Raw genomic sequence first — 12,378 nt, forward strand, 5'->3', positions numbered from 1 at the left:
AATCTTCTCCCGTGGTCAGGCAGACAAACTGCTGCCTCGAGGCGATCGAGGCTCCCGACTTTTGAAGCCCCCGCCGGGCGATGGAAGGCCCCAGGGCCGAGCCGAGCAGGCCGATGAAGGTCCTGAGCCCCCACCGGGCGATGGAAAGTGCCACGGCCGAGCCACGCAGGGCGATGGAGGGCCTGCGAGCGGGTCGATCAAGCCTCGCGATTCGGGGCGGTCGAAGCTGCTACGGCTGGAGCTCCCGAAAGCCGGTCACCAGCCAGGGACCTGCGAACTCCAGATGTTGCGGTCTGCAGGGCCCACGGCCGAAGCCTCCAAGATGGTAAGTCCAGGCCCTGCGACCGGAGTCTTCAAGGTCGATCCCAGCTGGAGGCCGCCAACTCCACGATGTTAGGCCGTAGCGCGAACGGAGATACGACACGGTAAAGGTCGCATCTCCGTAGAGGAAGAGATTTTTAAAAAGGTTTCCCCCACACACCCCCCCCCCCCCCCCCCCCCCACCACCCCCCACATATACAGAGCTAAAAATAAATCAAAACATACATTTAAACGATAACAAAGACAAAAAAGACAGAGAGACTGCCGGTGAGCCACAGCTATAGGGTGCAGCCACGCTCCCCCAAGATGTAGACAATAGACAATAGACAATAGGTGCAGGAGTCGGCCATTCGGCCCTTCGAGCCAGCACCACCATTCAATGGGATCATGGCTGATCATTCTCAATCAGTACCCCGTTCCTGCCTTCTCCCCATACCCCCTGACTCCGCTAACCTTAAGAGCTCTATCTTGCTCTCTCTTGAATGCATTCAGAGAATTGGCCTCCACTGCCTTCTGAGGCAGAGAATTCCACAGAAATGTAGACAGAAACAGACATAAGTTTCAGTCAAGGAATTGCCAGTGTGGGTCGTCTTTATTTTTACAAATTTATGACACTGTAATTGTGCGGCACGGTGGCGCAGCGGTAGAGCTATTGCCTTGCAGCGCCGGAGACCCGGGTTCCATCCTGACTACGGGCGCTGTCTGTACGGAGTTTGTACGTTCTCCCCGTGACCTGCGTGGGTTTTCTCCGAGATCTTCGATTTCCTCCCACACTCCAAAGACGTACAGGTTTGTAGGTTAATTGGCTTGATATAAATATAAAACTGTCCTTGGTGTGCCTTGGGTAGCGTTAATGTGTGGGGATCGCTGGTCGGCGCGGACTCGGTGGGGCAAAGGGCCTGTTTCCGTGCTGTATTTCTAAACTAATCTAAACTGTGAAAGCTCACACACATATTCACGAGACTCAAATCAGACCATCTGGTACTCAGTTCTTAAAGGTACAGTTACCATTACGTACACACTACAGAATTATAAAAATATAAGCAATGATAAATAAACAATACTAGTTATATACCTGGAGAAAGAATCAATCTGATTTCATTTTCTTCCCTTAATCAATTATGTCCAAGATTATCTTGGTGGCTGTCTGAGATGGAGGATGTTTCAGAGAAGCTGAGTGGTTCCATGTGGGTAGGATAATGACCATCTTATGTATAAGTGCAGAATGTGCTTGTGATATAATTTTATTATATCCCCACTATAGTCATAGGCTAATTTGGTTATCAATGTCAATCTATCAACATTTTAAACTGTATGATACTGTATCTATTAATTAGCAAATTTCCAAAATATGAATCAGCAGGATTATCTTCACAGGCTAACACATTGCGAGATTCTTAACATTCATGATAATAAACTGCAGCTTGGGATCCAGAAGATATGTCTATGTCAGTGTCTATATAACGTTAAAAAAATAGAGGGGGAATATAATGTAAATAAAAGAAATAAAAGAATCATGACAAAGTAGCTTGTGCAGGAAGGAACTGCAGATGCTGGTTTAGACTGAAGATAGACACAAATGCTGGAGTAACTCAGCTAGAAACAGGCGGCATCTACGGAGAAAAGGAATAGGTGACGTTTCGGGTTCAGACTCCTCTTCAAACCCGAAGAGTCTCGACCCAAAACGTCACCTCTTCCTTCTCTCCAGAGGTGCTGAATTGCCCCAGCTTTTTGTGTCTATCTTCCATGAAAGAATAGCAAGCAGATTTGCACCAGAACCAATCAACGTAATGCAGATTGATTATGCAGTGTCTATGGCTCTAGGTTTTGCTTTGACAAATTGTGAATATCACTGCAAAATGGAAAAGGAATGAAAGGCTTCACAATGTGAAATTCATTCTATCCACTGCAATAATGTTTGTCACAATAATTCATGTATGGAGATACAGTTCCAAAATGAGTTTCGGACATGAAAGGGAAAATTTAAATTGAATCCATTAAGCTGGTAAATGAAAATAACCAGAGTGATATGACTGAGACCATATTCTGAATTGTTCATGTACAATCTGAAAAAGGCAGAACTATTTCTTGCACATGATAAGGGTCCAAAACTGGTGCGGTTTGGCACACGATCGATACGATACGATAGAACTTTATTCATCCGCGGAGGGAAATTGGTCTGCCGTCAGTCACAACACACAACGAGGTACACGAAAACATGCAATTAAAAGTGAAAACAAAAAATAAAAAGACAAGCGACTGTTGTCTGGCTGCTGTCTGCACAACGCCCTCACCGGAACAAACGTACAAACAAACAAACATGGACTTATACACTGGGCTGAGGATTCTAAACTAGAGTGCCCCCCCGTCCCCCACACTGGGTCTCCCACCGTCCCTCATGGTGGTTCCCCCACGCTGGGCCCTCCCTCATCTGCCCCTCCCCACCTCACGCTCATCGACCGCTGATCACGGGTCGATTGCGAGGCCCCAACGCCAACGAGGTTCCCGTTACCGCTGAGGCCCCACCACCACCGAGGATCCACCACCACCGAGGCCCCACCACCGCCGAGGATCCACAACCACTGAGGATCCACCACCACCGAGGCCCCACCACCACCGAGGCCCCACCACCACCGAGGCCCCACCACCACCGAGGATCCACCACCACCGAGGATCCACCACCACCACGGATCCACCACCGCCACCACCGAGGCCCCACCACCACTGAGGCCCCACCACTGCCGAGGCCCCACCACCACTGAGACCCCACCACCACCGAGGCCCCACCACCACTGAGGCCCCACCACCACTGAGGCCCAACCACCGCCGAGGCCCCACCACCACTGAGGCCCCACCACCGCCACCTAGACCCCACCACCGCCACTGAGACCCCACCACCGCCGAGGCCCCACCACCTCCGAGGCCCCACCACCACCGAGGCCCCACCACCACCGAGGCCCCACCACCACTGAGGCCCCACCACCCAGACAGCACCCGTAGTCGGGATTGAACCCGGGACTCCAGCGCTGCAAGCTCTGTAAGGTAGCAACTCTACCGCTGTGCCACCGTGCCAATCAATTAGAAGAAGCACTGAAAATAGCAAGGCCCCAACAAATGAACTGGATGGATGGTTTGAATATCCATCTTCTAGAGTGGCTCGGCGGCATCACCACTGATCATCCACCCCTGAAGAAGGGACTCGACCCGAAACGTCACCCATTCCTTCTCTCCTGAGATGCTGCCTGACCCATTGAGTTACTCCGGGCATTTTGTGAATAAATACCTTCGATTTGTACCAGCATCTGCAGTTTATTTTCCCACATCCACCCCTACTATGGTCATCATCCGACTGCTGGTGAAAGAAACAATACGAGAGGGGATCTTACAAACAACACTCTGCAGGTTGAAGATGAATGTGTCCCTAAACCGCCTGTACGCAAGATCACCGATCTAAGCACTTCCTCTGTCATGCTGTGTGACACTACGATCATGCCTAATCAGATGGATGTCGAATAGATCGAGTAATCCTGGGCCATCAGCATGAAACTCTCCCCCTGCCACTCAATCTGAAACTCCATCATGGCCCACCATATCAACTATTCAACTGTTGGCATCAGATCAGAGGAAACGTGCATTGAGAAATAACGAGTGCGTTGTTAATCTGCGAAGCTACAACATAGATTGTATGCGTGGTAAACTGGGGTAACAGTGTGAAACTACACAGCCGAAAGATCAGATCTAAAGAGTACAGTCCTGAATGCGATGCAGAATCATAATTAATAGTGCACAACTAAAAGTTAATGGACAACTTTAAGAATCAGGGCAGGCCATTTAGAACGGAGATGAGGAAAAACTTTTTCACCCAGAGAGCTGTGAATCGGTGGAATTCCCGGTCTCACCCGCTGCTCCCTCTACCCCCACTCTCTTCCTCTCCCCTCTCTCTCCCCCCCTCACTCCCGACTCTCTCCCCCCCCCACTCACTCTCTCACCCCTCTCTCCCGACTCCCCCCCACTCTCTCTCTCCCCCATCTCTCTCCCCCTCTCACTCCTCCCCTCTCTCTCCCCCTCTCTCTCAACTCTCTCCCCCACACTCTCTCTTTCCCAACTCTCTCCCCCCCTCTTGCTACCCCCTCTCTCCTGACTCCCTCCCCCCACTCACTCTCTCCCCACTCTCTCTCCCCCCACTCTCTCTCCCTCCCACTCTCTCTCCCCCTCTCTCGCTCCCCCCTCTCTCTCTCCCCCACCTCTCTCCCCCCCACTATCTCACCCCCACTCTCCCCCCACCATTCTCTCCCCCCATTCTCCCCCGCCACTCACCCCCCCATTCTCTCCCCCCCCACTCTCCCCCCCATTCTCTCCCCCACCACTCTCCCCCCCATTCTCTCCCCCCCACTCTCCCCCCACCATTCTCTCCCCCCATTCTCCCCCGCCACTCTCCCCCCCATTCTCTCCCCCCCACTCTCTCCACCCCCTCTCTCTCTTCCCCTCTCTCTCCCCACTCTCTCTCCCCCCACTTCCCCCCCCCCCCACTCTCCCCCCCATTCTCTCCCCCCCACTCTCTCCACCCCCTCTCTCTCTCCCCCTCTCTCTCCCCACTCTCTCTCCCCCCACTCCCCCCCCCCACTCTTCCCCCCATTCTCTCTAGATAGAGCTAAGGATAGCGGAGTCAGGGGGTACGGGGAGAAGGCAGGAACGGGGTACTGATTGAGAATGATCAGCCATGATCACATTGAATGGCGGTGCTGGCTCGAACGGCCGAATGGCCTCCTCCTGCACCTATTGTCTATTGTCTATTGTCTATTGACTCTGAATAATTGAGTTTAGTTTGGAGATACAGCGCGGAAACATGCCCCTCGGCCCATCAATTCGACACTGACCAGTGATCACCACACAGTAGCACTATCCTACACACGCTAGGGATAATTTACAATTTTCCTAAGCCAAAGAACCTATGAACCTGTACGTCATTGGAGTGTGGGAGGAAACCGAAGATCTCAGAGAAAACTGAAGCAGGTCGCTGGGAGAACGTACAAACTCCGGACAGACGGCACCCGTAGTCAGGATCGAACCCGGGTCTCCGGCGCTGCAAGCGCTGTAAGGCAGCAACTCTACCGCTGCGCCACCGTGTCGCCCTTCAGACTAGAATCAGGGTTCTAGCCCAGATGCCGACTGGAGATAGTGCTTAATTGCATTTATCATTAAATAGCATTTAGTCTCAATAAATTAAAAATACTTGAGGCAGTTAAGAGCAGCCTCTTTCATTGATCTTAGGGTAATCAACAATTTTGAATTCCAGGGCAACCTGTGGGTCCTGATGTTAAAATGATAGAGATCCTAGAAGAAATGTTGGAAATTCTTCGCAAGCTAATCTTATTACTCATGCTTGAGAGAAATGTTCTGGAGTGAGAATAGAATTGGTGATATGCTTTAATTGAATTACATATTTATGCCAGATTTGTGAATATGTCATTGATTCCTGATGGCTTGCACCCAAGGTTTTCAAGGGAACAGGGTTTTCAAGGGAAGGTTATGGACCCAATGATAGACACAAAGTGCTGGAGTAACTCAGTGGGTCAGGTAACATCTCTGGAGAACATGGGAGGGTGACATTTTGGTTCAGAACCCTTATTCAGACTCCTGGACCCAAATGTTTATTTAACATTTGTTGTTGGCACGATGTCAGAGTCAATAATCAAGAAGGAAATAAGTAATCATTCAGGAAAGCAGAACATGATCAAAGCTAAGTCAACATGGCTTTATGACAAATTTGCTCAAAGTCTTTGAAGATGTGACAGGGGAATTTAATAGAAGGGAACATGTAGGTGCAATGTGTTTATATTTCTGAAAGGTTTTTGACAAGGTGCCACATAAGAGGCTGGTGCATAAATTATGACCCCCCACCTTCTAAGGCCCCCCTCGGTCATGGCTGACCATGGGTGATGCATCCTGGGTGTTGGCTGCTTGCTCCAAACCTCGGCTAGAGCAGCGTTGATGTGTGGGTCGGATGCAAGCCTGGGCGATGTCATATGAAGGAAGTACAGAGGTATCTAGGTGTTCTCTTGTTTGATTTGCTAAAAGCTAGCAGGCAGGTCCAACAAGGAGTTCAGAAAAGTACATCACAGTGTTGGCCTTCATTGCAGAGTGATTGGAGTTTATGAACAGGAAGGTTTTGTTAAAATTGTGCATGGTACTGTTGAGGCCACATCTGGAATTCTGTGCACAGTTTTTGACCCTTTACATAAAAATAAGATATGGTATAATTGGAGGCAGTCCAAAGGAGATTCACCAGGAGAAGGAGAATACTGGAACCAAACATCGAGCCTCTCTTGATAGGACAAAAGGCTTTCCTTCCCAGTCCAAAGGAGAATCATCCCTAATTCCAGGGATGATTGATTAGTAAGACTGGATATTACAATCCCTAATGTTTGCACTACAATTGACTGGTGTTGTTCTTGGGGGTGACCACTAGGTGATATCATATCATATCATATATATACATCCGGAAACAGGCCTTTTCGGCCCACCAAGTCCGTGCCGCCCAGCGATCCCCGCACATTAACACTATCCTACACCTACTAGGGACAATTTTTACCTTTACTCAGCCAATTAACCTACATACCTGTACGTCTTTGGAGTGTGGGAGGAAACCGAAGATCTCAGAGAAAACCCACGCAGGTCACGGGGAGAACGTACAAACTCCTTACAGTGCAGCACCCGTAGTCAGGATCGAACCTGAATCTCCGGCGCTGCATTCGCTGTAAAGCAGCAACTCTACCGCTGCGCTACCGTGCCACCATTCAGACACATCTTCAGTTGTGTACCTCAACGTCACTGGGTGTTTCGGCCTTTTATCACAAGACACCCTCAGTCGAGGCAGGCCCACCACAGGGTGATCAGACCTGGGTGTGTGTCTTATGGTTAGCCTCTAGATGGTCACGTGACAGCCCAGACAGTATCTCTTCTTTTCAGCCACAGTCAGTGACTGCTCCGTTCGGCGGCATTGGCAAGTCTTTGGTTGCCCTCCTTTGGGCCTGCCCTCTTACTCCTACTTCCCTCAGGAGCCTTGCGGTGGAACTGGCTACAAAGCCCCTGCACCCCACCTCCACTGGACGCACCCTTACACTCCAACCTCGCTCCTCTGCCTTTACGGCAAGGTTGGAATATCTCAGCCTTTTCCTTTCATATGCCTCGTCCACAGCCTCCTCCCAGGGCACCGTCAGCTCAATGATGAAAACACGCCGACAGGAGTTGGACCAGAGGACGAGGTCTGGTCGCAGGTTGGTAGCTGCGATTTCAACTGGGAAGGAAAGCCTCTTGTCCTATCAAGAGAGGCTCGATGTTTGGTTCCAGTATTCTTCATAGTTTAGAAGAATAAGAAGAGACTAAAGTTATAGTCTACTGAGGAGCAGTGGCCTCCATCCTGCAGGGAGCTCTGGAGATATGGTTTACTTATTGTTGGCACTCGGACAATCTATCTGCTCAAAATCTCCAAATCCATAGGGGGATAGGTGAACCAAGGTTAGCATCCTCACCCAGACCAACCCCCTCAACAATGAGAATCTGATCACGCTAGCCAAGTGCTAGGTCATTTGTCCAGATACCTGACACCAGATTCCCAAGACTAGCCGAGTGCTGTAAGTTTGGTTAATGCAACTGATTACTAGAAGGACATCCTCAATGAGAATTTGTAACATCCTCACCAGCTGTAGGAATCGTTGATCCACGAACACTCAAAGTAGGGGGAAAGTATCCAGGAAGGTACCTTGCGTCTCAGTGAAGGACAACCGAGGATGCCACGAGCAGAAAGAGGAACAACCTGAGCCACACACGAATCTTCTCCCCCAAGCACCTTCTGAGGCATCCATGCTGGTATCTGCAGATCCCACGTTGCACCAATGAGCCATCTCTGAACCCATGAATCTGGAATGAAAGCAAATCATCTTCAACTACGAGAAATCTCCTTGAGGAAAAGATTCCATGCCTCCGTCATCCTGACATGTCCTCAATTCTGCAAATTTCATGGTATTCCTTGCCTTATGTTCCATTCCACCGTGGAGCTTGCTCTGTTTGCCATTCTCCCCAATCTTTGCTGTTCCCTTCCTCACTTCCACTTTGAAAACTAACTTTCAAAAGACTTCTTAAAAATGTTATTTTTTTTCCCCGTGCTTTTTTCATTTCTCTGTGGTGATTTTTTTATTGTTCACTTTTCATTTCTCTGAAATATAATAGATTGCAAGATTTTCATTCACATGAAGAGCTCGATAGAGCTTTAAAGTGTTGTTTGGCGAGGCCTTATCTATTCCATCAAGTATGTTTAACTTGTTCTTCCAATTTCATGGTAGTTATTTGAAATGGTGTGTTCACTTCGCGCCCCTGACTAGAATAATGTTGAACGTTTTGTGAAAACCTAATCCAATTACATATTAAAAAAGTGAAAGATGATTATTTTAAATGAGACTCATTCAGTGATCATTGTGTCAAATCCCTGCTGAAATTTCTGCTCTGACCAATATTTTATATTCTATTTATATGGTAGTTGTACAATCGCGGGCAGTAAAATTAATGCTCTCTGATTTCTGCTCACATCCTTATTTAAAATATACCTCTAATTTGTTAACTCACCAGAAGATTCACACAGTCCATCAATAAAACAGCATATGTGGCAGAAAAGTACAAGCAGAGAGCATGTGAAAATCAATGCAATTTATAATTTAATTGAAGTTTTAAATCCAAATACTGGGATCAATAATTTATCAATATCATTCATATGTCAAACCAAGCTACAACTCATTTATGTTCAATCACGGATGAAATCTGGAAGTCTGTTAATCCTGATAGCTCGAACACTAAACTTCATGCTGCACTGCTTGTGCAAAGGTAATCTCAAAGTCAAACAACCTCATTGCAATGTCAGGCCTTAAGTTTCTTCTGGCATGCTCAGTCACCACTACAGGTCCCCTGAGGATGATGTTTCCATTCACTGAATTGTGGCTCCAATATTGTCCTTAAAACTTTTATTCTTATTTTATGCACAGAGTCTTTTACCCAGAGTTGGGAAATCGAGGACCAGAGGACATAGGTTCAAGGTGAAGGGGAAAAGGTTTAACAGGAATCCGGGGGGTAACCTTTTAACCTTAAGGGGTGGCACGGTGGTGCAGCGGTAGAGTTGCTGCCTTACAGCGAATGCAGCGCCGGAGACTCAGGTTCGATCCTGACCATGGGTGCTGTCTGTACGGAGTTTGTACATTCTCCCCGCGACCTGCGTGGGTTTTCTCTGAGATCTTCGGTTTCCTCCCACACTCCAAAGACGCACAGGTGTGTAGGTTAATTGGCTTGGCAAATGTAAAAATTGTCCCTAGTGGGTGTAGGATAGTGTTAATGTGCGGGGATCGCTGGGCGGCGCGGACCCGGTGGGCCGAAGGGCCTGTTTCTGCGCTATATCTCTAAATCTAAATCTAAATCTAAAAATCACACAGAGGGTGGTGGGTGTATGGAACAAGCTGCCAGAGGAGGTGGTTGAGGCTGGGACTATCCCATCATTTAAGAAGCAGTTGGGCAGGTACATGGATAGGACAGGTTTGGAGGGTTATGGACCAAGACTAGGGGAGCTGGGATATTGTTGGCTGGTATGGGCGAGTTGGGACGAAGGGCCTGTTTCCACACGGTATCAATCTATGACTCTATGACTATTAACACTACCCTTCATACACTAGGGTAATGTTACATTCATACCAAGCCAATTAACCCACGAACAAGTACGTCTTTGGAGTGTGGGAGGAAACTGAAGATCTCAGAGAAAACCCATGTTGGCCACGGGGAGAACGTACAAACTCCGTACAGAATTCTCCAATTTTAGGTAACTTCCCAACATACAACACTCCTCCTCTCTCGACCTGTGTCCCACCTAGATGCGCACCTATTTTGCACACAATCACATCATCCTTTCCCCTTATCACTGTCCCTTCCATCTACAGTACATATCTTTTGTTAGCTTAACATTTCATGCCTCTTCTCTCCTTGTCTCACAGCCGATTGTTTTTTCACCTCTGGCATTTGTCCAACTATTGCCAATCAAACACCCCTCACCTGCACCCACCTGTCACTTTATCCCACCCCCCACCTCTCTTCCAGCTTTCGACCCCTCTACTACAATCAGTCTGAAGAATGATCATGACCCAAAACGTAACTTATCCACATTTTCCAGAGATGCTGCCTGACCCACTGAGTTACTCTGTGCCTTTTTTTGTTAACTTCCCCAGATTGGGTTCATCTCTGGAAGACACACAATGCTGGAGTAACTCAGCGGGACAGGCAGCATCTCAGGAGTGAAGGAATGGGTGACCTTTCGGGTCAAGATCCTTCTAGATCATTTGCTCTTTGGATTTTGGCACATCTTTCAACCAAATATCTCTTGATTTGACAAACCTCCACCTTGGTGCCTACTTCCCACTTACATTGGAGGGCTGGGTGGATTGAAAATACAGGCATGCTCGGACTCCTTGAACTCTATCCCTTCTGATCACTTGGACACATTAGAGGCAGGAAACATGTTCCCAATGTTGGGGGAGTCCAGAACAAGGGGCCACAGTTTAAGAATAAGGGGTAGGCCATTTAGAACGGAGATGAGGAAAAACTTTTTCAGTCAGGGAGTTGTAAATCTGTGGAATTCTCTGCCTCAGAAGGCAGTGGAGGCCAATTCTCTGAATGCATTCAAGAGAGAGCTAGATAGAGCTCTTAAGGATAGCGGAGTCAGGGGGTATGGGGAGAAGGCAGGAACGGGGTACTGATTGAGAATGATCAGCCATGATCACATTGAATGGCGGTGCTGGCTCGAAGGGCCGAATGCCCTCCTCCTGCACCTATTGTCTATTGTCTATTGATTCGGGCAATAGTTTGTTTATTCTGTCTCAACTACTTGTCGTCAATTCCCAAAGCCAAATTTGTCGGAGTGAGTTTCAAGCTGGTTCTCAGACTTCCCTTCATCAAACTTTTTAATGTAAATACCCTCTGTTAGTCTGCAGAATGATTTTGTACTTTAGCCATGTGGAGTTTTGAACTCCCTGCAATGCCTAATTTTTGGTGTGTTTCTTTAATTATTCGGACTGATCTCTCAGCTGATGACTTTGAAGCTGATGACTTTGAAGCTGATGACATGAAGGAACAAATATATGTTGGACACCATTCCATTTCATTAAAATTGAGAACAATGCACTTGAAAATGTGCGCCTTTGTCAGAAATGAATTCTTCAGGTAAGCCAAGTCAAGCCTTTTTAGATGTGTAGGAAAGTAAACTGCAGGTGCTGGTTTAAATTGCTGGTAGACACAAGATGCTGGAGTAACTCAGCGGGTCAGGCAGCATCTCTGGAGAGAAGGAACAGGTGACGTTTCGGGTCGAGACTCTTCTTCAGACTGTCTCGACCCGAAACGTCACCCATTCCTTCTCTCCAGAGATGCTGCCTGACCCGCTGAGTTACTCCAGCATTTTGTGTCTATCTTGCCCTTTTAGACCTCACCTCATTTATTGTATGTTCAGTAGTTGAATATGAACTCGTGTTTGAAATTCCATCTATTTCAAATGACTTTTGATCAGAACCGGGAAACTCCCATACCTTTTGTCTGTGTGTATGTGATGTCTATGTGTACTTTGTGATACAGGCTGTAGGATATAATTGTGCCATGGAAAAGCATTTTGTGATAGTTGGCTCCCAATATTTAAGCAAGTACTATATTTGTTTATCTTCAATAGTCAGTGTCCAAATGAGGACAGTAAATGGGACCTTGCAGTTTATTTCATATTGGCTATTCATCTTAGTTTGAAGAACAATTAAAACTTTTAGAACTTAGGCTCATTTAGAACTTTAGGCTTTTTTGGGTTTTTTAATCTATCGCCTTTTTTTGTTTATTATGTTATCAATGAGTATTATGTTTGCAGGCCCATTATGCTGGTGCAAGTCAGAATTGTATTGTTCCATTGCTGGTGCGGATTCATTTCAATTTGTGAGGGCATGCAGCGTAGGTTTACTAGGTTAATTCCCAGAATGGCGGAGCTGTCATAAG

This window comes from Rhinoraja longicauda, chromosome 4, assembly GCF_053455715.1.
Source record: "Rhinoraja longicauda isolate Sanriku21f chromosome 4, sRhiLon1.1, whole genome shotgun sequence".
Taxonomy (NCBI): domain Eukaryota; kingdom Metazoa; phylum Chordata; class Chondrichthyes; order Rajiformes; family Arhynchobatidae; genus Rhinoraja; species Rhinoraja longicauda.